Source organism: Oryctolagus cuniculus, chromosome 3 (genome assembly GCF_964237555.1).
Source record: "Oryctolagus cuniculus chromosome 3, mOryCun1.1, whole genome shotgun sequence".
NCBI classification, from domain to species: Eukaryota; Metazoa; Chordata; class Mammalia; order Lagomorpha; family Leporidae; genus Oryctolagus; species Oryctolagus cuniculus.
The window spans coordinates 175,882,713-175,908,196 of record NC_091434.1 but is presented as its reverse complement, the minus strand read 5'-3'; the positions used below and the strand labels follow the sequence as shown (position 1 = coordinate 175,908,196).

Genomic DNA, 25,484 nt, shown 5'->3' with positions numbered 1-25,484 from the left:
GAAGCATCGTTTTATAGAGCTTTCTCTTTGAAGAATCTGTTAAGATATTTAATATATTTTTCAATCAAGTTATTTAACATATTTTTCAATCAAGTTATTTTCTTATTGTGTTTTAAGAGATTTTGTATAATCTGGATTGTATTCTATCAGATAAGTCTTTTGTAAATATTTTCTCCCAGTCTATGTCTGGTCTTTTTTAATTATCATTATGACTTTTTTCTTTTTATAATTTTTTAAATTTTATTTTTATTTAAGGTAAGCAAATGTTGTGTAATTCATATATACAATTTTAGGAACATACTGATATTTCTCACCCCACCCCACCCTCACTCCCATCCATGCTCCTCACCTTTCTTCTCCTTTCTCTCTAATTCCCCCTCTCCATTTTTACACTGATCTACTTTCAGCTTACTTTATACTCAGGGGATTAACCCTACACTAAGTAAAGAGTTCAACACATAGTAATAAGAAAAAAAAAAAAAAACACTACCCCAACAGTAGAGACAAGGGCTATAAACAATCATCAGATCTCAAAATTTCAGTTTCCCCTCTCTATATTATATTTTTGATACTCTATTAGTTACCATAGATCAGGGAAAACATATGGTATTTGTGTTTGGGGACATTATGACTTCTTTGAAAGGCAGACAGGAAGAAACAGAGATTTTCCACCTGCTGACTTACTCCCCAAATGCCCACAGCAGCCAGGAGGACCAGGCTGAAGCCAGGAGCCCAGAACTCAATCCAAGTCTTTCATGTGAGCAATAGGGACCCAACTACTTGAGCAATTGCCTGCTGCCTCCCAGGGTGTTTATTGATTGCACAGAACGAAAGCCAAGACTCAAACTCAGGCACTTTGATATGGGATACCACTGTTCTAAGGGGCATCTTAACCACTATGCCCCCTTGCCATTGCTTTTCACAGATAGAAATGTTTGATTTTAATTAAGGCTGGCTTACCAATTTTTTTGAATGGATCATGCCTAAGGTATCATATTTAAGTCATTGCCAAACCATAGGTCATCTAGCTTTTCTCTTACATTGTTTCCAAAAGTTTTATACTTTTGTATATTTTAGTATCTATGTTGAAATAATATTAATAAATTGTATAAGGTCTAGTATAGAGTCTTCTACATGTAAAAATCCATTTTCTCCAGCATCGTCTGTTGAAATATCTATGTTTTCTTTGTTGTAGTATACTTGGTTCTTTGCCAAAGATCTGTTAACTATAATTATGTGGGTGTATTTCTGGGCATTCTGCTCTGATCCATTGATCTATTATTCTAATCTTCTACAAATACCACGTTGTCCTAATTATTTTAGCTTTAGGCTAAGTTTTTTAACTTAGGTAATTCAAAGTTGGGTCAATCCTCAAACTTTGATCTCTTTTAATATTGTATTGAGTGTTCTTGAGTTTCTGATTACCCATATGAACTTGAGAATCAGTTTATTTATGTCTACAGAATAGCTTACTGGAATTTTGATTGAGATTGCATTGAATCTATAGATAAGGTATAAGGAAAGTGCATCTTGACAGCATTGATCTTATACAAGAACTCATGCTCTTATTTAGTTCATGTACTCTCTCTCTCTCCAATTATTTAGCCCTTTGATTCCATGCATCTGATTTTGTAGCTTTCTTTTGGTAGGTCTTGTACCTATCTTGTACATATCTTGTTAGGTTTAGGAGGGAGCGTACTGTTCTAAATTATATTTGTTTTCATTTTAAACTTCATTTTCTCATTGCTGCTATATAGGAAAGTGATTTTTGTTTCTTTGTATATTAACCTTGAGTCTTGAGACTTCACTATAATTGTTTACTTTTTATGATTCTTTTGTTTTTCCTACCTAGATATCATGTTAATTGTAAATAAAAGCATTTATTTCTTCCTCCCCATTTATACGTGTTTTATTTTTGTTATAAGTTGATAGAAAAACATAAATATATGGAGGGTTATGCATGGTACCTTAAGAAAAAAAAGGGGGGATCAAAATCCATGCCTTTTCTCCACTAAAATTATATATTTAAAAAAAACCTTTCTGAAGAATAGCTTTAATATTATAGAAAAACATGTCAAGCCAAGTTTTCCCTTTTATTTTGTTAGTGTTGCTATTTAGGTAAAAGCCACATAATATAAAAGTACCTGTTTTAAAGTGAAAAGTTTAGAGGCATTTAGTGTATTCATATATGGCACATCTTTCTTACTCCACGCACTTTGATCATGCCGAAAGGAAACCTACCCATCAAACAGTTGCAACCATTACGCTCTCCTCTGGCAACTTTAAGTCTGTGTCATCTCAGGAATTCCCCCTTTCAGAACATTTCATTTAAAGAGAATCATACATATATGGTGTTTGGGTCCTACTTCCTTCATTTTGCATAATGGTTTTGAAATTCATCCATTTGATATTCTTAATGGCTTTTCAAGTCTGACACAAAGTGAAGAACTGATTGTTCTCCTGCTTTATGCACAGCCTTTCTTTGCTCCTCACTCTGTGTTGGTTCTGAATCATCTCTAGTCCTAAACAAGGCTGAAATTCTCCCCAGAAGCTCTTTTTTTCCCTTTCAATTCCTTTGTTGTATCAAAAAACAGAATGTAGACATTTGAGCAGGTACTGATATCACTAAAGATATGATGGTAAAATCTTTTGTAGGTTAGGATGACTCAGAAAACCTACCCAGGTATAATTATGAATGATTAGCACTTAGTAAAATGCGACCAACGGTTGTAGATTATGCAACTCCAGAAGAGCCATTTACATTGAGTTCCACAGAACTACAGAATGATCCAGGTGACTTTAACCACCAGGCTCTTATCCTCTTGGTTATTTTTTTCTCAGTCAGCCCAGTTTTACACTTGTACACTTCAAATTCTTCTCTAGAAATTGTCCTATTTGCCACTTTCATTCTCAGACAGCAAGAAGTTTAAAAGCTATAAACGTATGCCTAAAAGATTAAAGAATTGAGTCATTGAGTATTAGTACAAAATTGAAGAAACATCAGAAGGAAGAAGTGAGAGTTGAAGTAAAGTGGTTGAAACTTGGGAACTTATTGGTATTTTATGAGGAAACACAATTGCTCCCACAGTGCTCTGCTAAAGAAAGTGCCAGCCAAAAATGAAAAGCCGAAATAAGAATAGCGTGAGTCCAGTGTTCAGCGTTTGGCTCGCGAGAAACTGCTTGAAATAGGCACCATCCCTAAATTCCTTAGTGTCCTTTAATGTGTTTACTCATGGCTATCACTCATCACCTGGCCCATAGGGTCTCCTTTTGTATCAGAACAGTGCTGCAGAGGGACTCCTTGTCATGGGCTAATTTTGGAGAGGAGGGCACCACTGGTAGGGGCCACATGTCTGCTGTGAAATCTAAAGCTAAGAGGACAAATGACATCTAGTACAGCTCATTCCTCTGAGAATCCTCATGTTGGGGGAGGGGAACCATTTAATTTTATAAAATGACTCAAAATCGCCACAAGTGTTCTTCCTGGAGCTAGTGAAGTTCTCCTTCACCACACACACAGCACCTTAGAGATGCATTCTGCTAGTGGTATTTTTTCAGTATGTCAAGCTCTGTTCATTTAAGCTGTGTTCAGTGTTGAATCACTGCAACGGAATAGTTTTCTGTCTTTGCCTTCATGCAAAATGACCCTAGTCTGTAGTATTAACTTGGTTTGCTTACAAGGAAGATGCCCTCTTTGGTTCCATGTTTTTACGTGAAAGAATTTGTCAGCACATTGCTTTTGGTTAATGATAATTATAGCAGGTCAGGTTGCTTTACTGTAACATCAGTTCATCATGTGACCTGTAAATATTATGTAAGTGTGAAAATACAGTACATTAAAAGCCATACAAATAAGTTATCGGGGGTGGGTGTTCAGGCAAGCTATTGAATCTCCAGTTGAGAAGCCTGTGTCACATATTAGAGTACCTGCATTGGATCCAATTTCTGCTTTCAGCTCTCTGCCAGTGCAGCCCCTGGGAGGCAGTAGTGATGGTTCAGCTGACTGCGTTCCTTCCAACCATTTGGGAGATGTTTGTGAGATCCTGGCTTCTAGATTTGGCCCTGGTCCACTTCTTGCCTGGGACATTTAGGATGTGAACAAGTAGAAGGCAGCTCTCTTTCTCTCGCTCTCCTTCTAAAATATTTCTTTTTAAAAAATTTAAAAAGTTTTTAGCAATTTGCCAGCTGACTTGCCCATAGGCACATTTTATTAAATTATATATCCAAACTATATGTTATGAAAACTGGGTAGGATATTTGTCCCCTAACAGTTTTTTTTTTTTCCTTAATTCCCATTAATCTATGTTGAATTTATTTTCGTATTTGAGGCTAGCACAAATAGTCTATCAGATTCATAGATTATTTACTAATCCTAGCTTAAAATTTTTTGAGGATTTATTGATTTGAAAGAGTGTCAGAGAGAGAAGGAGAGACAGAGGGAGAGAGAAAGATCTTCCATCAGCTGGATCACTCTCCAAATGGCTGCAAAGGCCAGCGCTGAGCTAGGCTGAATCCAGGAGTCCAGAGTTCCATGTGGGTCTCCCACAAGGGTGGCAGGGGCACAAGCACTTGGGGCCGTCTTCCACTGCTTTCTTGTGTGAATTAACAGGGAGATGGATTGGAGGTGGAACAGTGGGGACTTGAACTGTTGCCCACATGGGATGCTTAACCCACTGTGCCACAACACCAGCTCTTAATCCTGCCTTTTAATTATGCAGATATGGCATATTCATTAGCGGTTCTAAGTGCTCCTAACTAAACAGACGTGGTATATTCACTTTAATACAAAACACATTTCAGAAAACTTCACTCTGGTCACGGAGTCCAACTTTATTTGAACTTCATATCTAAAATTTCTTTGCCTTCAAACTACATTATTCAGATCCTAGCAGCTGTGGTGCACTTCTTACATTTTATTTTATTTTTTTGACAGGCAGAGTGGACAGTGAGAGAGAGAGAGAGAGAGAAAGGTCTTCCTTTTGCCGTTGGTTCACCCTCCAATGGCCGCCGCGGCCAGCTCGCTGCGGCCGGCGCACCGCGCTGATCTGATGGCAGGAGCCAGGTGCTTCTCCTGGTCTCCCATGGGTGCAGGGCCCAAGGACTTGGCCCATCCTCCACTGCACTCCCGGGCCACAGCAGAGAGCTGGCCTGGAAGAGGGGCAACCAGGACAGAATCCGGCGCCCCGACCGGGACTAGAACCTGGTGTGCCGGCGCCACTAGGCGGAGGATTAGCCTAGTGAGCCATGGCACCACCCTTGTGGTGCACTTTTAATAGACTGTGGAGAAACCCCTATCAGAGACACAGTATTCCTGGCTCGGGGTCAGGCTGCTCTCCACCTGCATGAACTTAAGCTGATTATTTCCCCGTCTGTGTCCATTTTCTTACCCTGGAGAAAAAAAGAACCATTGGAAGTAGATCAAGGGTTCTCAACGTGGAGGCCATTAGATTATTTTGGAATTTTTCTTTTCTTTTTTTTTTTAATATGCTTTCTGTACATCCCTCCTTTCTGATGTAATAGACTTGGAGTGATTATCTTCTACTTTACTCCATACTGGGAAGATGATACTCTGCAGGCAATCCTGCTTTACCAGCTATGACTCTGAGATCACCATAGTAGTAGTTGCAGCATGTGTAACCATAACAAGCAGCTTCAATTGTGTTATAAAAAGGGCTTGCGTCCATATCTAGAAGTGAAGATTGGGACCCTATGAGACATTTTGAAAAGAAATGGTTAGCACCTCTTAGTCAATAAGGATGCCAAACCAATTTTAAACTGAAGATATTGATTTGTAAGATATGGTTCAAGGCCGGCGCCGCGGCTCACTAAGCTAATCCTCCACCTTGCGGCGCCGGCATACCTGGTTCTAGTCCCTGTCGGGGTGCCGGATTCTGTCCCGATTGCCCCTCTTCCAGGCCAGCTCTCTGCTGTGGCCCGGGAGTGCAGTGGAGGATGGCCCAAGTCCTTGGGCCCTGCACCCCATGGGAGACCAGGAGAAGTACATGGCTCCTGCCATCGGATCAGCGCAGTGCGCCGGCCGGCTGCAGCGCGCCAGCCATGGCAGCCATTGGAGGGTGAACTAATGGCAAAGGAAGACCTTTCTCTCTGTCTCTCTCTCTCACTGTCCACTCTGCCTGTCAAAAAAAAAAAAAAAAAAAGTTATGGTTCAAAATATTTCAACCAGAATAAAGCATATTTGAAAACAGAATGATTCTCACATTCTATGAGTTTTGTAACCACAGCAGGCTTTGGTAATTCCACTCTCCAGAGTCCAGAGGGCCAATAGGTGAAATGATAGGGATAGAAATTTCTCAGATTTAAAGATAAGTTGTTGTTAATTAATGACCCAAGGGAGGGAGGAAATAGTTCACTTCTTTGGTGGTTAACATTTGGGTCTGAAGACACGACTGGCTTCATAAACATGTGACCTATGCAGTCATCCCAAACTCCAGAAGACCCGTGCTTGTTGTAATGCTTTAATGAGATTGTCTCAGAATTCTTAATTTGGGGGGAGGGGCAATGCTGTGGCACAGTGAGTTAAAGCCACAGCCCATAGCGCCAGCTTCCCATATGGGTACCAGTTTGAGTCCCAGCTGCTCCACTTCCAATCTTGCTCCTTGCTAATGCACCTGGGAAAGCAGTGGAAGATGATCCAAGTCCCTGGGCCTCTGCACCCATGTGGGAGATCCAGAAAGAAGCTCCTGGCTTCTGGCTCTTGCCTTGCCCAGCCCATTCATTGTGGCCATTTGGCGAGTGAACCAGTGGATGGAAGATCCTTCTTTCTCTGTTTCTCCTTCTCTCTCTATCTAACTCTGCCTTTCAAATAAATGAATAAATCATTAAAAACAATTCTTAATTTTTTAACAAGGTTTGCATTTTCATTTTGTACTGGGCTCCACAAATTATGTATCTAATTCTATTTCTGTTAAAACCAAGCACTTCATATCATTCACTCTGATGCACTTTCTTTTTCCTTTGAGGATTAACCCTTGTATACATAGTTCAGTCATTGGCAAGAACTGTCCCCTTTCTGGCTGTCAATAGGATCTGAATCACATAACTAGCTCCTGTTTTCCAGTTCTGATTGTTCCATTCTGGCTACTACAGCTTTGACCTTACCACATGTCCATTGACCAACCCGGTTCCAGCCCTCTTTCCCCCCAAGAGAGGAAGCTTTGCTTTCCTAATGTTCAGGTCATTGCGATTTCAAAACTTCAAAAGCTAAAGACAGAGATAAGTGACTGCCAAACGGCCTTTTAATACTGGCTTCTCTAGCAGAAGTGGGTTGAACAGTGATCATCTTCTTGCTTCTAATAAAGTACTAGGAGGAAACCAGGACAAGTAAGGAGCCTCCAGAATTCTTGTTTCTTCTCCAAACGTGTAATAACCAATTAAGGGTCTTGAGCATGTGCTGAAAGACATTCACGTGTTGGAAAATTCTATTTAGGGCTGCAGATCAATAAAACTCCATAAATGACCAGTTTTATAATTTGAGATACAAAGTACTTTCTTTGTATTTGAAGTAATCAATGATCGCTTTTGGGTAATATCAAATGTGGCCCTAGCTGAGAATTCAATGTAATCCATCTTATTGTATGATCTATGATGGTACCTTGTGAATAAATTTAGGAAAGGCTAGCTCCACCTTTGGATTTACTTCCTTTGAGATCTAGTCTCCGACTGAGGTAGCTTATATTCCTTGTAAGTAAAAAGGAGATCAAGATTGAAGGATATTGCAGCAGCTATGGTCTTATTATTCAAAATATATTTTAGGATGTCCTATGTGGTCTCTAAAAACAGCTCTGAGCTCCTTAGCAGCCAATTCATAGATGAAAACCTGTCAACTACATGAATAACAGTGTCCAAATGACAGGAAAAGAGGACTCGAGAAGGCTGAATAGGGTATAGACACACTAACTTAAGCTGCTCTAGGAAATGAAAAGAGCAAAGGAAGGGCTTCTTTTCCAGGGGTCCCGGTTAACAGAAATTTTCAATGAAGAAGTGAAAAATAAACAAAAAACAATGAAGACTCTGTGGGATAAGAGCAGAACAGACAGAGACATTTCTGCAGTCAGCCATGTGGCACAGCCAGTTCCCAGCAGTGAGCTGCCATCTTAGCATGCCAAGGTAGGAAGAAGTCATTGCATGCCCCCACTGTCCACAGTTTGACCTGAGAGGGAATTTCACAGTCGCCCACTGACTTTTACTTCAGTCTGGAGAGCTGACTGGGGTCTGAACAACTGTTTGGCTTGGAGCAGGGAAGTCGGCTGGATTCCTTCCCCTCCCCGACTCCAGCAGAGCACCATATTCAGTAGCAGAGAGTCATGCAGCACGTCTCTCTTTTCCTACCAGCATCATAGAGTTGGGGTGACAGGTGGGGCAAAGGACAGATCCCCTATATCCTGCAGCTATGGGAGTTTTGGGGCATTATCACCAGAGCTACACTCACATATCCTACATGAGCAAGGGGGACTCAGCTTCTGGGGGCTAACACAAGAAGCTGCCCATGAAAACATCTGTTCTGCCCTGGGAGATTTGAGTAATGACCCCTCTATACCCTGCAACAGCAGGACTATAAATGTTCATCCTAAATTTCTCAGTGCCACTGAAATCTACCTGGTGGTCATAGGGCAGAATCTACTTGGATTCCACATCTGTGACCTCAAAAGTAAAAATCTGTATACCTTGTAGTCACTGTGTGTGACAGGAACAGACTCCAGTTCACATCCCCTAGTTCTAGGACTAGAGTGGTTGGTGCTGTAAGCCACAGCACCAGTTGGACTATCCTAACAAGAGTTGAGGAAGAATCCATTCACATTGCGTAGTCCTACAGCCACAGCAATAGTTGTAGAAGCCCTGGCGTCATGCAGGCTTGCCAGTAGGTCAAGGGGGCAGCCACCCTGTTTCTCTCTGCACCAAGAAAATGATACACATTCACCATGGAGACTGGCACAGTTCTCTGTGAACCAAAGACATACATCCAAGGAAACCCTATATAATTTCAAAGCCACACTTCTATCCATATGAACTGTAGCAGACTAGTCCACTGTGTCACTTATAGACACAACTGACATTGATTAAGACAAAACAAATTACTCAAGAGACTGTAATCCTGGGCTTACCTAGAACAAAAGCCAAAGCAACAAGCCAAGGGATACCGCACATTCCAGCTAAACCACAAACTTTTATAATTAAACCTACCCAGTGAAGAAGGGACAGATGCGCCAGATAGGCAGACGTCGTTGTAGAGACACAGGAGACATGAAGAAGCAAGGTGGCATGGTGAGTCCAGAAGAACATGATACTCCTCCAGGGTTAGATCCTGAACTGCAGGCAGTCTATGAAATGAAAGATACAGAATTCAAAATAATGATTGTAAGGAAGCTCAATGAGAAGCAAGAGAATATAGATTAAAGAAATGAGGAAATCAATGAGTGACATGAATAAAAATATTACTCAGAAGATAGAACTCATTAAGAAGAATCAAATAGAAATTTTGGAGATGAAATCTTCAGACAGTGAAATAAAAGACACAACTGAGAGCTAACCTGAAGAATGAACCAAGTGGAGGGAAGAGTTTCTGACTCCAGGACAAGAAGTTTTAAATAACTCAGTTAGACAAAGAGAAAATAATTAAAAAGCATGAAGAAAGTCTACTCAAAATATAGGATACCAATAAATGACCAAATATACATATTATAGGCATTCCTGAAGGAGAAGAAAAGGAAAAAGGCTTTGACAACCTACTAAATGAAATAATAGTAGAAAATTTCCCAGGTCTTAAAAAAGACACAGACATCCAGATATAAGAAACTCAAACCCCAGGTGGACTCAACAATGAAAGTCTTCTGTAAGATATATTGTTGCCAAATCGTCAAAAGTTAAAGACAAGGAAAGAATCCTAAAGACTATAAGAGAAAAGTATCATGTTACATATGAAGGAAAACCAATTAGATTAACATCAGACTTTTCAGCAGAAACCCTAGAGGCCGAACAGAGTGGATCTTAAAAGAAAAAACATTTCTCTTAAAAAAAAGGCTCCAAAGACAAAACAGGAACAATTATAACAAAATAATTATGGTCAAAATGTCTGTGGTTCCTTGGAAATGCTGCGCTCTTTGTATTTTCCACCATTAGTGCAGTGGAATGAATGTGCATAGGTCAGAGGTCTTTGTGTTCACATTTTAAAATTAGGTAATGACCTCATCTTTTGAGCTTGAATTCATTTTTTAATTTTGATTTTATTTTATACAATGTGTAGACAGTCCCCTGTTCTCTGCATTTAGAAGTATATACAATATAAATCTGTTAATTCTGTAAGTAATTTTTATAATTATGATGTAACTCTATCCTATCCTTAAAACATTTAAAAATAAACCCTTTATGTGCAAAAAAAAAGAAAAAACCTTTCTAACCAAAAATATTATATCCAACAAAGCTTTCCTTGAAAAGTGAAAGAGAAATAAAGTATTTTCCAGATAAGCAAAAGCTGTGAATTTACCACCACCAGACCAGCCTCACAAGAAATTCACTGCATTAGCAGTGAACATCATGAAAATGCATTATACCACAAAGTTCACCAGCAGAGCAGGTAGCATCATTATCAAATCAACAGAATTACAGGTCATAGTTCTTATCTATCAATACTAACCTTGAATATAAATGGATTAAATTAACTGACCAAAAGACTTAGGTTGGCTTAATCAGTGAATTTAAAAAGATTGAAATCATACCATGTGTCTTCTCAGACCATGAAGGAATAAAACTAGGTATCATCAAAACAACAATAGAACACTCATAAATACTTTGGATAGTAAACAACATGCTTCTAAATGATCAATGAGTCACTGAAGAAATTAAAAAGGAAATCAAAAACTTTCTTGAAAAAATGAAAACACAACATATCTAAATCTGTAGAATGCAGCAAAAGCAGTATTAAGACGAAAGTTTATAGCATTAAATACTTACATTAAAAAAAGAAATGTAGGAGCTGGCACTGTGGTGCAGTAGGTTAAGCCTCCTCCATCTGCCATGCCTGAATCCCATATGGGCACTAGTTCATGTCCCAGCTGTTCCACTTCTGATGTAGCTCCCTGCTAATGTACCTGGAAAATGAGCAGAAGGTTTCTGAAATCCTTGGGCCCCTGCACCCACGTGGGAGACCTAGATAAAGCTCCTGGCTCCTGACTTCAGCCTGGTCCAGCCATCACTATTGTGACCATTTGGGGGATGAACCAGTGGATGGAAGATCTCTCTACGTCTCCTTCTCTCTCTCTCTCTCTCTCTCTCTCTCTAACTCTGCCTTTCAAGTAAATAAATCTTAAAAAGGGGGGGGGGGAGATAATTTGACTTTTTGACTTCCTCCTTTCCAACTTGTATCTCTTAAAAAATTAAGAAAAAAACAGAAATGTCTCAAATTAAAGATCTAATGAAGCACCTTGAAGACTTAATAAAAGAACAAACCAAAATCAAAATCAGCAGGAGGTGTGAAATGGTAAGGATGAGAACAGAAATAAATGAAATTGAAACTAAAAAAAATTAAAAGATCAATAAAACCAAAAGTTTTTTTTTTGAGAAGATATCTAAAATAAATAAACTTCTAGCCAGACTTACAAAGTAAAAAAGAGGAAGAACTCAAATGAATAAAGTTAGAGATGAAGAAGGAGACATTACAACTGATATCACTGAAATATGAAGGATCATAAGAAACTACCATGAAGAACTATATTCTAATAAACTGGAATAGCTTGAAGAAATGTATAAATTCCTGGATTCATACAACCTACCAAGATGAAATCAAGAAGATATAGACAATCTAAATAGACCTATAACAAGCAATGAGATTGAAGCAGTAAAAAAAAGTCTTTCATCAAGGGTAAGCCTGGCAACTGATGGCTTTATTACTGAATTCTACAAAACATTAAAAGAGGAAATAAGTTCAATACTCTTTCAACTATTCCAAAATATTGAGCAGGATGGAATTCTGCCAAAGTTTATTTTTTATAAGGCCAGCATTACTTTGATACCAAAACCAAGCAAAGACCTGACATGAAAAAAAAAAAAAAAACCTACAGACTTGTATCTGTAATGAACCTAGATGCAGAGATTCTCAACAAGATACTAAGAAATCAAATCCAAAACCACATAAAAAAGATCATACATCTCAATCAAGTGGGATTAATCCCAGAAATGCAAGCATGGTTCAACATTCACAAATCAACAGATGTCATAAATCACATCAATAGAATAAAAAACAAAAACCATGTGGTCATCTCAATAGATGCAAATAAAGCATTGGATAAGATTCAACAATCTTTTATGTTAAAAGCTGTCCTCAAATTAGGTATAGAAGAACATTCCTCAAAATTATAAAGGCTATATATTAAAAATCATAGCCAATATCACAGTGAAGGGGAAAAACACAGCATTTCCCCTCAGATCTGGAGCAAGGTGAGGATGTCTACTTTCACTACCATTATTCAATATAGTACCGGAAGTTTTAGCAAGAGTAATTAGGGAAGAGAAAGAAAAGGCATCAAAATTGTAAGAGGAAGTCAGATTATCCATGTTTGCTGATGACATACTGTTGTACATGGAAAAACCTAAATAGTCTACCAAAAAGAGGCCGGCGCCGTGGCTCAATAGGCTAATTCTCCGCCTTGCGGCGCCGGCACACCGGGTTCTAGTCCCGGTCGGGGCGCCGGATTCTGTCCCGGTTGCCCCTCTTCCAGGCCAGCTCTCTGCTATGGCCAGGGAGTGCAGTGGAGGATGGCCCAGGTGCTTGGGCCCTGCACCCCATGGGAGACCAGGAAAAGCACCTGGCTCCTGGCTCCTGCCATCGGATCAGCGCGGTGCGCCGGCTGCAGCGGCGGCCATTGGAGGGTGAACCAACGGCAAAGGAAGACCTTTCTCTCTGTCTCTCTCTCTCACTGTCCACTCTGCCTGTCAAAAATAAAAAAAAAAAAAAAAAAAAAAAAAATAGTCTACCAAAAAGCTGTTAGAATCCATAAACCAATTCAGTAAAATTGCAGGTTACGAAATAAACACAAGAAACAGTAGCTTTTTTTGTAGGCTAATGGTGAACTCACAAAAAAAGAAATATACTACCTAGAGCAATTTAAGATTCAATGTAAATCCCTATCAGAATACCAATGGCATTCTTTACAGAGTTAGAGAAAACAATGCTAAATTCATATGGAATCACAAAAGACCTCAAATAGCCAAAGTGATCCTGAGCAAGAAAAAGCAAGCTAGAGGCATCCCAACACCTGATTTCAAAACATACTACAAAGTTGTAGTAATTAAAACAGGTTGGTACGGGGATAAAAACTGATACATAAATCAGTGGAACCGAATAGGGAACTCCGAAATTGATCCATATACATACAGCCAACTGAAATTTGAAACAAGTGTTCAGAACATATTGTAGAATAAGGATAATCTCTTCAACAGATGGTGCTAGAAAACTGGATGTAAAAGAATGAATACACAAATATACAGATATACAAAACAACTCAAGTGGATCAAAGACCTGTATTATAAGACCTGACACTCTGTATTTCTGGAAGAAAATGTAGGGAAAACACTCTAAGACATTGATCTAGGGACTTCCTGGACAAGACCCCAAAGCACAGACAACAAAAGCAAAACTAAATAAATGGGACTATATCAAACTGAGAAGCGTTTGCACAGCAAAGAGAACTACTGATAGAGTCCAACAGAACTACTGATAGACATTCAACAGAATAGGGAACATATTTGTCAACTGCCTGTCTAAGGATTAATATCCCAAATATATCAACAACTTTAAAAACTCAACAACAACAACAACAACAAAAAACAATCCAGTTAAGAAATGGGCAAATAACTTCAATAGACAATTCTCAAAAGAAGAAATACAAATGACCAACAAATATATGAAAAAAATCCTCAATATCATTAGCCATCAGGGAAATGCAAATCAAAACCATAGTGAGATATTACCTCACCCCAGTCCAAATGACTAAAACCCAAAAACAGAGTAACAAATGCTGGTGAGGATGTGAACAAAGGGAAATACTTATACATTGTTGGAGGAAATGTAAATTAGTACAGCCGCTGTAGAAAACAGTGTGGAGATTTCTTTAAAAACCATAACTAGACTTGCCATAAGATCCAGCAATCCTACTACTGGCTATATACTCAAAAGACTTGAACACAGGGCTGGCGCTGCGGCTCAGTAAGCTAATCCTCCGCCTTGTGGCGCCGGCACACCGGGTTCTAGTCCTGGTTGGGGCACCGGATTCTGTCCCAGTTGCCCCTCTTCCAGACCAGCTCTCTGCTGTGGCCCGGGAGTGCAGTGGAGGATGGCCCAACTCCTTGGGCCCTGCACCCCTTGGGAGACCAGGAGAAGCACCTGGCTCCTAGCTTCAGATAGGTGCGGTGCGCCGGCCACAGCGCGCAGGCCACGGCGGCCATTGGAGGGTGAACCAACGGCAAAGGAAGGCCTTTCTCTCTGTCTCTCTCTCACTGTCCACTCTGCCTGTCAAAAAAAAAAAAAAAAAAGACTTGAACACAAAAGAGATATGTGTGCTACCATGTTCATAACAACACTATTCACAATAGCTAAAATTTGGAATCAAGAAAGATGTCCATCATCATATGAATGTATAAAAAAGGGGTATATACATACAATGGAATATTATTCAGCTATAAAAGGAATGAAATTCTACCATTTGGGGCAAAATGGACACTACTGGAGGACATCATGTTGAGTGAAATAAGCTGGATCCAGAAAGACAAATACTGTATATTCTGTCTTAGATGTGGGAACTAAAAGTTAAAAATAAACAAGAAGGAAAAAAGGGGGGGGGGTGGGGGGAGAAATGTCTGTATGCGTCAGTATTGCTGGAATGGAGTTTCTTTTTTTAAGATTTTAATTAATTTATTTATTTATTTGAGGGGCAGAGTTACAGAGAGAGGGAGATACAGAGAGAAAAGTCTTCCGGGGCCGGTGCCCTGACTCATTTGGTTAATCCTGTGTCTGCGGTGCAGGCATCCCATATGGGCACCGGGTTCTAGTCCCAGTTGCTCCTCTTCCAGTCCAGCTCTCTGCAGTGGCTCAGGAAAGCAGTGGAGGATGGCCCAAGTGCTTGGGCCCCTGCACCCACATAGGAAACTGGGAAGAAGCACCTGGCTCCTGGCTTCAGATAGGTGCGTGCCGACCGTGGCGGCCATTTGGGGAGTGAACCAACAGAAGGAAGACCTTTCTCTCTGTCTCTCTCTCTCTCTTTCTCTCTCTCTCACTGTCTATAACTCTGTCAAATAAATACAAAAAAAAGAAAAGAAAAAGAAAAGAAAAGTCTTCCACCCACTGGTTCACTCCCAGATGGCTGCAACAGCCAGAGCTGAGATGATCTAATCCAAAACCAGGATCCAGGAGCTTCTTCTGGGTCTCTCACATGGGTGCAAGGGCCCAAACACTTGGTCTATCTTCCACTGGTTTCCCAGGCACATTATCAGAGAGCTGGATAGGAAGAAGAGCAGCCAGGACACGAACCAGCACCCTTATGGGATTGCCTGCGCCACAGTGGAGGCTTAGCTTACTACACTACAGCATAGGCCCACAGAAAAATACTTAAATAAAACTTTCTTTTATACCTTTGTCAAACCAATGGTTAAGAATTTTATATTACTATAGTTTTAATGATCTCTTATTACTTTAAGATTTACTGTAAATGGATGAAATAGTCATTTTCCACTGAATTATCATTTATAGCCATTGTCTATATTCCCACTAAACGGGGGTCTCTTTGCTGTTTACTTGTTAAACTTTGTATTTGGGGAAGTATTAAGCCTTTTTACTGCAATGTAATTTTAAAATACGTTGTCTCAAAAACTAACAAGAAAGAAAGGGAGAAAGAAGGAGGATTAGTAGAAAAAACGGGGAAGGAGGAAGAGAATATCATTATGTTCTTAGTAATGCATCTACAAATCACATTGATTCTGTTAAAAATAACAAATTTAAAAATATAAGAAACAAAACAAAGACAGGTTATGCACAGCTATTCATGCAACCAAGACACATACCTTCCATAGAGTCTCATAAGATAAATATTGTGTAATGTGTCTTCCACGTGTCTGTGTAGACCCAGAGAAACACCTGCTCAGACCCTGCTGTAACACTCCTAATCATTAGCTCTTTCATGCTTTGCTTGCTTCTAACTGAAGGTTGTTCTTCTCTGAGCTGTCCCCTGGTGATGGCATGAGGGCGAGACCATCTCCATCCTCTGGAAACTCCTCCCTTAAGCGTCCTTCATTCCAGGGTGCCCCTCTGCACTGGTAGAGATGGCAAGTCTGTATGGGTGTCTCTCAGCACCTCGTGTGCAATCCTGTGTCTTGCTCTTTAACAGGTGTAACTCCCGATAAAACTTAGAACTCCATGTCAGCATCTTTTCCCCAGAGAGTCTAACATGTACAGTATCATTACAATAAAAGAATTCCAGGGGGCTGCTTTTTGTAGTTACTGATACATAAAGTCTGAGCAAATCTGATGGAAATGGAAAAGGGGAGGGGCAGGGACAGCAGTGTGGGAACAGAACTTTGGACGTAGCCCTTAGTGTGGATTCATTCTAGAAGAAAAGACATTGCCTAACTCGCTAATAGTCCTCTGTAAGCAGTGTTTTCTGGGCATTTGCTATGTGTTGAAGACCCTTGACTTCAAGGTTAGATTCCATGAAAAACGAATGCTTTCTGGAGATAATCTCCACCCCCACAGCTATGTGGAACTCTTTCCACTTGAATCCTCAAACTGACAATGTTTTTGGAAGGAATTATTCATCTTTCACACCAAAGCATTCTTTCCTATTTTCTGTTGTCTTTACAAATCAGTGAAAAGATCCAAAGCCCAGGGAGAGAGAATCAAGTTTCTGGTCACTCCTTGTTTTCTTTAGCTCCCTATGTCCACTAATCACTGAGTTACTTGTTTTCATTGAAATCCCTTGCTCTCTTGTCTCCCTGTGCCCGGCTGATCTCTTCTTTTGCCAGCGTCCATTGCACAGATGGTCTAGCTGTACACCAACTTCATTTTCTTTTCCTCCAGGCCAAAATAGACAGCTGGCTTCTTATAAAGCACATGGAAGTCTGAATTGTAAATGGAGTTTGTGAGTAGGTAATGCCTTTGTATGTCGGAGTTCTTGAACATTACATTTATAATTCCTTATTGATATCATAAGGTGGATGGTCTTCTGGGTCCCGAGTGAACACGTGCACTGGCCATTGAGCCATCGCCTTCACTAGCATTTGGGTTGCTGTTTAGCTCCTTAGCTTAATGTGTTTCGTGACATTATTTACCCTCTGACTCCTGCCATCATCACCCCTGGAACCCAATCACATAGACTAATTATTCTAGCTACTGGCAAGTACAAGGCTTAATGTTTTATAAATGCTATTTGTTCTTTCTAGAATCCCCTATCTTGCCTTCTGCTTCTACAATCCTTCAAAGCTCAGCTTAAGCAAAATTTCCCATGTGAACTTTTCATTCACTCCCTAGATTGATTGTGTTTGCCTCCTGTACAGTAGACTTGAATTATCTGTGTTTTACTTTCTATATTTTTAGTTACCCACAAGAAGCCATTGTCCAAAAAATATTCATAGAACTTTCCAGAAATAAAAATTTCATATGATTTAAATAGCATTCCATTCTCAGTAGAGTGATAAAACCTCATGCCTTCCTACTCTGTGCTACTAGAATGTGAGCCATCCCTTTGCCCAGTGGGTGCATGCTGTAAGTGCTACCCAGCCAGCTGAGAGAGAGAGAGAGAGATGCCATATTCACATAACTTACTAAAGCACATTGGTATAATTTGTTCTGTTATTTGTTGTTAATCTCTTACTTAACCTTCATCATAGGTATATATGTATGGGGAAAAATGTAAGTAGTAACATCTATATAGGATTGAGTATGATCCATGGTTTCCAGGATCCATTGAGGGTCTTAGAATATATTCCCAGAGAGTAAGGGGGATCATTGTATCTCAATCATGCTATTGTCAGGGTACGTACCATACTGTGCACTAACGATACTGTTTCCTAAATGTTGCTTCTGAGACCTGTAGTCCTATATTGACTTTATGTGCTCAAAATATGTTTAATGAATATGGTTGGTTTTCCTTTCTAACATCTTCACCCTCTTTTATCCCTATGCCTGAAATTAGCGTCAGAACAGATGGCTGTTAGGAACTTGCTTTAAGTATGCTAAAAAGTAGGTTTAATTGTGGTCATGGACATGCTTCTTTCTCAGGGGGTTCATTTCTGAAATGGAAATTAATTTGATGCTCCTCTAGAGTGATGTTCAGATTAATGTTTTGCCATTTGTAAAGGCCTCTAGGACTCTCAGATGAAGGGCATTTGGCATTAGCCTCATTGTAACTTGAAGCTGTTATAGGGTTCATCTATTTGCTACTCAGCAAGACATTTGACATTCTCTTAATACAGTGCATCCCAAGATTAATTAAAAAACTTTTGGAAGGCTCGGGGCCACACCTACTCTAACACCAATGTGCTGGGAATGTTGATTTTGACATCTTTATTTTGAATAGTTATGAGATATTTAATTGATAACCTAACATACAATTAAGACTCGTTAGTCCCTATAAGGATTCCGAATAGAATTTTTTTATGGCAGTGGATAATGAATATGTTCTTCAGGGACTTAGACTGAATTTGACAAAAAACCCAAGTTTTTTACCTTTAGTCATTTAACTTGTGTTTTTCAAAATCAAGACTATTAGCTAAAACTGTAAAAGTAAGAACTTAGGCATTCACGAAGACAAATAGCTACCAAAGGATCTCAAATCACATTTTCCTCTTCTCACCTTGAAGCACACAAGGTAGGCATGTCTATCCTTTCTCTGGTGACTTTATGTAGGAGTTGAAAGATATCTGGGGGCCGGTGCTGTGGCATAGTGCATAACACTGCTGCCCGCAGTGCCCACATCAAGCACCGGTTCAAGTCCTGGCTGCTGCACTTCCGATCTAGCTCTCTGCTATGGCCATGGAAGGCAGTGGAAGATGGCCCAAGTTCTTGGGCCACTGTACCCACATGGGAGACCTGGAAGAAGCTCCTGGCTCTTGGCTTCCCATCAACTCAGATCCGGCCCTTTTGGCTATTTTGGGGAGTGAACCAGCGGATGGAAGACCTCTCTCCCTCTCTGCCTCTGCCTCTCTGTAACTCTGCCTTTCAAATAAATAAATAAATCTTTTAAAAAGAAGATATTTGAAATCTGGCATAGGGAAGTACTGTTCTGTAGGATTCCTAAGTGTGCATTATTTATGAGGCCAGGAATGACTTCAGCATGTGGTAGTCCGGACAGCTGCAGTCTCCACAGGCCTAAAAGAAAACTCCCCGAGAGAAGTCATTTCTATATGTGATGTCTCATGTCCAGAAGCTATAGACATAAACTGCTAGAGGCAGCTGTGCTTTGCTTTCTATAAGCATTCAAAGATTCCATTTTTAACCCAGGATATTTGTTATTAAGACAATCAGCTAAGATTTCAATTCATCAGCTACAAGAGATCTAGTTCTCCAACAACATACTGACTTCCCTTCCCTGTTCTGTCAGATCATCACTTCTTTCCTTTTGTACAGGGCACACTACTTCCAGCATAATCATCTGAAAATATGCTCTTTATCATAACTTCCCATTCAAGAATTTAGTGATAACTGTGTTATTAAAAAGACTTTAATCATATCACAGACCACGTTTGAGATATGGCACCTATGAGACCTGCTGCATCCTCTTTATCAAGTCAGTTTCTTATTACTCTTAACACCAGCGCCACTTCTTGGGGGTAAATTTTTGCTCGACATTTTCTACTTACATTCCTCCACAAGAAAATACCCTCTCAGGTTTCTCTGCCCGGCGTGATCCTCCCATCCTCTTGATAGTTGCCAGGAAAACCCAATCTTTCTTCTTTCCACATTAGTCAGTGATTTCTTCAAATTTGGTTTATGCCTATCCTTAAATCTCCTAAATTAGAAACAAATTATTTACTAGTACCCGTGCTTCTCTTTTTCAATGTGTGTTAGTCCCATCTATATCTGCTATATCTGAAGGTGCAGTGACAAAATCTGTGTCATTTTCCCTCAGGCTGCCTCTATTTTGTGATTTGAAAAAATTGAAGGAAAATTTGAATAATCTTTTTAGTGTACATTGATAAGAGTTTTAAGAATTGCATAGACAAGGAAAATCAAGTTATAGAAAAGTTCCATCTTTTCAAACATTTCTCTTGCGATCTTTTGTGGTCAACCCCCTCACACCTGTAGCTAATGAAGATTATTATTGATTTACCTTCTGTCCCTGTAGTTTTGCCTCTGTACACACACACAGCATGCTGGATTTTGTGTCTAGATTCTCTTATTTAGCTTAAGGCGTTTGGGATCAGTCATGGTGTGTGTCAGTATTATATTCCTTCTGAATCAGAGTGGTGACCTGTTGTGTGGACATACCTAGTTACGTGTCTACATTTACCAGTTGGAGAGCATTTGAGTAGTCTCCAAAATGGACAATAAAGCCACGATAAACATTCTTTTACATGTTTGTGTTTGCATGTTAAGTTTTCATTTCACTTGGACAAATGCCTAGGAGAGAGGTTGCTGGGTTGCATTGTAAGTTAATGTTTACCTTTATGAGAAACTGCCAACAGCTTCCTGTAATGGCTCTAGCTTTCCGTGTTTGTCCCAGGGATGAGAGATGAATGCGAGATGGTGTCGCTCTGCATCGTGGCCATTCCAATGGTTGTGCTGTGCTACCATGTCCCTAGTGACTAATGATGTCAGGCACCTTTTGTGTGCTCATTTATGCACTATCGTCACTCTCTTTCACAGTCCTAGTAAACTAAGAATTACTAGATGCTTAGGGAATATTTGCTTGTGGGTTTCTAAATTGCAAACCACCCTTCTTTTTTGTATGCCAAGTGTTTCCTATTACTATCTGCTACTGTTTATTGAGCAACCAATGTGTGCCAAGCACTGTATACCATGCTTTACATGTAACATCATATTTAATATTTCTAATAATCCCATGAGTATGTAGATATTATTAACCCTTTTGATAATGAAAAGAACAAATGATATTGATCTGTTAATATTCAAGTCCTTAGGACTTGTGTGTGCTTGTTCTGTTTCTGGAATATTGTTGTACTTCTTTTAGTGATAGGTGAGGAAACAAAATAATATACATAATAAAGAGATGATCCAACAATTAGAGAGGACATGAAGGAGAAAAGGAAAAGCAAGAAGTACAGTTGTGGAGATGAAGAATGGAGAAAGGGAGTGGATGCAAGGCCTTTTGTTTGTATATTTGTTTTGATTTTTCCAAATTTAGGTTGAGAAAAAAATAGAGTATGGAGTAAAAACTATGAAGCTGAGAGTTTGGGGGATGAAGACACTGTTTATTATGCTGGTTGTTTAATTATGAAACATAATTCTTTGGAGTCTTTTTGGGTTACTTAAGCAAAAACCAAGGTCCTGGGCAAGAAATTCTTTTTTTTTTCTGTATTGGTATTAATTCAACCCATAGAACTGAAGATTTCAGAAGTTATATACATCCCTATCTGTTCATGTGTGCAGTGTACAACCATGAGTGCGTTTATGTATGTAAATTCTGTTGTACCAGTGGATGGCTTTGTGTAATTACCATCATATAGTAGTAAGCTGTATCTTCACCAGAAGTCTCCCTGGTGTGGGGCTGGCATTGTGGCACAGCAGTTTAAGCTGCCAGTTTCAGTGCTGCCATCCCATATCAGAGTACAAGTTGAAGTTACAGCTGCTCCACTTCCAATCCAGCTTCCTGCCAAAACATCTGGGAAGGCAATGAATGATGGAACAAGCACTTGAGTCCTTGCCACCCCCGTGGGAGACCCAGATGGAGTTCTGGATTCCTGGATTGCTGCCATTTTGGTAGTAAACCAAGGAATGGAAGATATCTCCCTCTCTCTGTCCCTCCATCTCTGTGTTGCTTTTACTTTCAAATAAATAAATCTTTTAAAAATAAACCCTTGTGGCCAGCACCGCAACTCAATAGGCTAATCCTCCGCCTTGTGGTGCCGGCCCACCGGGTTCTAGTCCCAGTCAGGGCGCCGGATTCTGTCCCAGTTGCCCCTCTTCCAGGCCAGCTCTCTGCTGTAGCCCAGGAGTGCAGTGGAGGATGGCCCAGGTGCTTGGGCCCTGCACCCCATGGGAGACCAGGAGAAGCACCTGGCTCCTGGCTTCGGATCAGCGCGGTGCACCGGCTGCAGTGCGCCGGCCGTGGCAGCCATTGGAGGGTGAACCAACGGCAAAAGGAAGACCTTTCTCTCTGTCTCTCTCTCACTGTCCACTCTGCCTGTCAAAAATAAATAAAAATAAACCCCTTGTGATATTTGTTTATAGAGAAACTCATTTCTACCCCTCTCATCCTTAACTGTCGCCAGCCACCAAGTACTGTCCATCTCTTTACTCGTGCTATGCCACAATTGCCCTATCATGGAGTATTTTTTTCACTCCGTATAATTTCTTTGAGATTTCTGCAAGTATTTGCATATCAGTAATTCTTCATTTTAAATTATCGATTGATATTCCATGATATGAATATACCATGGTTTACAAGTTTATGCATTGAAGGACATTTGGCTAGTTTACATTTTTGGTTATTCTGCATAAAACTATCATGGACATTCATTTCACAGTTTCTGCATGAAAATGGGTCTCTAGTATAAATTCCCAGGAGTATGATTCCTGGATCATATGGTAAGTCCATTTTTTGTTATTTTAATAGCCACTACCAAACTGTTTTCTGGTGATGGTACTAGTTTATATGTCCAACAGCAGTGTACGTGTGTTCCAACTTCTCTGTGTCCTCACTGATGTTTGGTGTTATCAGTCTTTATTTTGAGTTTAGTCATTCTGATACATATGTAGTAATTTGCAATTTGGTTTAAATTTGAATTTATGTAATGACCAATAATGGCAACATCTTGTCATGGGCTAATCTGCCATCTGCATGGCTTCTTTGTTCAGTGTCTCTTCATGTTTTTGGCTCATTTTTTAACTTTATTTTTGGTCCTTTAATCTTAAGATTTTAGAGTTATTTATATATTCTAGGTACCAGTCCTTCATCAGATATGATTTATGGATATTCCCAGGCTGCAGTGTATCTTTTCATGCACAACAGAATCTTTCAGAGTGTAAAAGTTTTTCATTTTAATGAGGTCCAATTTGTCAATTTTCATTTTTATTAACTGTGCCTTTTGGTGTGTAGTTTAAGCATGCTTTGCTTGACCTAGGCCCTGAAGATTTCCTCCTATATTTTTTCTAGAAATTTTATACTTTTATAAACTATGTATTTAAGTCTGTGGAGACTTTGAGTTGATTTTTATATAAGGTGTGTTGTTTAAGGTAAAGATTTATTTATTTATTTATTCATGCATGCCTACAAATTTCTTTAGCATCAGTTATTTTTTTAAAAGATTTATTTATTTGAAATCCAGCGTTACACAGAAGGAGAGGCAGAGAGAGAGGGAGAGAGAGAGAGTCAGTCTCCCATCCAATGGCTCACTCCTCAATTCCTCAACTGGCCGCAACGGCTGGAGCTTTGCCTATCCGGAGCCAGGAACTTCCTCTAGGCTCCCACGCAGGTGCAGGGGCCTAAGGACTTGGGCCATCTTCCACTGCTTTCCTAGGCCACAGCAGAGAGCTGGATCAGTCTTGATGTGAATGGAAGGGGAGAGGGAGTGGGAAAGGGGAGGGTTGTGGGTGGGAGGGACGGTATGGGGGGGAAGCCATTGTAACACATGAGTCGTACTTTGGAAATTTATATTCATTAAATAAAAGATTAAAAAAAAAAATAAAAAAAAATAAAAAAAAGAAAAAAAAAAGATTTACATGAAAAAAAAAATTTTAAATTATTAATTTGTGTTGTAAATCATACCATGCAGCTTTTCCCCAGGAATTGATTTCATTTCAAAAAAAAAAAAAAAAAAAAAAAAAAGAAGTGAAGTAGCTGGGACTGGAACCTGCACGCATATGGGAATGCCAGCACTGCAGGGGGCGGCGTTACCTACTAAGCCACAGTGCTGGACCCTAGATCAGTTATTGAAAAGGCTTTCCTTTCTCCATTGAAGAGCTTTTGCTTATTTAAAATTTTAGTTGAATGTAATTCTTTTTTCTTTTAATTTCTGTGAGATGCAACTTGTGTAATTCTTTCTCCGGTTTCATAAAGACGCGTAAACTGAAACCAAAGCCTCTTAAGTAACATGATCTACCATACATCAACTTCCTACTCCTTAACTCTCCTTTCGTCAAAGTTTGTAAACGTCATCTTGCCAGGGTCAAGAGTTGGACAGTAGGTTCTACAGCTTCTTGGATGTCAAAGTAGTATTCACTCGTTTTGCTCTCATAAGAAGGCTGATCTGGTACTGAGCTTGAAGTGAACATTCAATTTCCACTTTCCCCTTCTCTAATAAAAAGAGAAGATTGAGAACTACAAGTTTGGCAAGTACCTAAAAATCCGCCTGTGTCTTTTCAAAATATTTTAACATCAGTATCAGCAAAAATTTTGGAGCTTATAGCCAAATCTAGGTCAAGTGAGCCTTTTGATTTCTAAGGAAACAGAACAAAGGAAAATCAATCACCTTTCATTTAACTGCTAACTACAACTTAAATGAAATGTCGTATTTTTAAAACGCAGGAAACCAGAGTGACTATAGGCCTGGGAAAGTTACTACTGTTTGCAGTGGCTCAGATCTGCAGAGGGCACAGACTAATCCCAGAGGTGCTGCATCGCAAGACTCTGCATAGCCATCAGTAATAATTAGGGCTGGTACCGGAAGAGCAGAGGGTACATGACTCACTGGCAGCATCCTCGCCTGAAATCTCCTATGTTTTCCAGTTCAGCCTTGAGTTAGGCAGTACTCCATTTCCTTGATGGGCAAACCAAATTTAGAGATGGATAACAGCAGAGTGAAATTGCAGATCTGTGTCTGACTCCACGACTAATACTGCCCTTTGGGATTTTATTTCTTCCAATTTGGAATTTACAGTAAGTTACAAAACTTAAAGAGCAGTTTAAATTATCATCAGCTGACAGAGTGTTTATCCTGGAGGTAACTCCAGGGTCTCACTGGAGAGATTTAGTGTTACAATGCACTTTCATACTATAGCTAAAGATGTTTTTGTGGAATTTTAAGAAGCAACACAAAGGTAGCAAGTCTAGAGTAATTTCCATTTCTTTTTCTGAATTTCTACAACAATGCCAACTGTGCTTTTATTATACCTAATTTTACCCAAGTTTGCCTTGTAAGCTCCATGAAAGCAAAGATAAATTCATTGTCATCTTCATAACTGTGTTGCCTAATATACTCCTGGCTTATGAATGCTGGTGTCAGCACATTTAATTATAATGGGTTGTGCTTCACCAGATTAAATTACTTGTCATACTTTGTCCATAGATGGACAGCGGTACATG

General features: G+C 39.6%; 1 protein-coding gene across 1 annotated transcript in view; it reads left to right on the top strand.

The window, feature by feature from the left end:
- Positions 1-25,484, top strand: part of CNTNAP2 (contactin associated protein 2) — a 2,389,242-nt gene that overhangs the window by 1,651,515 nt on the left and 712,243 nt on the right. The window lies entirely within an intron of this gene.